Below are 767 nucleotides of genomic sequence, written 5' to 3' on the forward strand. Positions count from 1 at the left end.
CTAACACCATTCAAATGATCCAACAGTTTGTTCAGTTTGATGGTTTGCAGGATGAGGACCCAAACGCCCATTTGGTGAATTTCTTAGAGTTTTGCGACACTTTTAAAATCAATGGCATTTCTAATGATGCCATTTACCTTCGGTTATTCCCTTTTTCATTGAGGAACAAAGCTAAATAGTGGTTGAACTCATTACCATGAGGGTCAATACTACTTGGGAACAAATGACCAAAAAAATTTTATTAAAATATTTTTCGCCGGCTAAAACAGACAAATTACATAATGAATCTTTTCTTTTCTGCAGATGGATTTAGAAACACTCTATGATGCATGGGAGAGATATAAGGACCTTTTAAGAAGATGCCCTCACCATGTGTTACCACTCTGGCTACAGGTTCAAACGTTTCATAATGACCTGAATCCTTTGACTAAACAGATGATTGACGTAGTTGCTGGAGAAACTATCAATAATAAGACACCTGAGGATGCTTATGAATTTATAGAAGAGATGTCACTGAATACTTATCAGTGGCAAGTCATGAGAACAAAACCAACAAAAACAACTGGCATTTTTAACGTCTATTCAGTCACCATGCTCTCTAATCAGGTAAAACTTTTGAACAGAAAAATTGACAGTTTTCTTGGTTCTTCACAGGTTCACCCAGTAATGCATTGCGAAGCAAGTGGAGGTGGATCCAGCAATTCAGAATACCCACCCTATGGCCACAACATAGAGAACGAGCAGTTAAATTACATGGGTAATAATCC

At 37.4% G+C, this 767-nt stretch overlaps 1 non-coding gene across 1 annotated transcript; it reads right to left on the reverse strand.

Annotated features, from left to right (window-relative positions):
- Positions 1 to 271: 271 nt before the first annotated feature.
- On the reverse strand, positions 272 to 377 carry LOC128292353 (small nucleolar RNA R71). Its single transcript, XR_008282337.1, has one exon. It is a non-coding gene; the product is annotated as a small nucleolar RNA R71 (small nucleolar RNA).
- Between the last annotated feature and the right edge of the window lie 390 nt (positions 378 to 767).

The sequence above is a fragment of the Gossypium arboreum genome, chromosome 4 (assembly GCF_025698485.1).
Source record: "Gossypium arboreum isolate Shixiya-1 chromosome 4, ASM2569848v2, whole genome shotgun sequence".
Lineage (NCBI taxonomy): Eukaryota > Viridiplantae > Streptophyta > Magnoliopsida > Malvales > Malvaceae > Gossypium > Gossypium arboreum.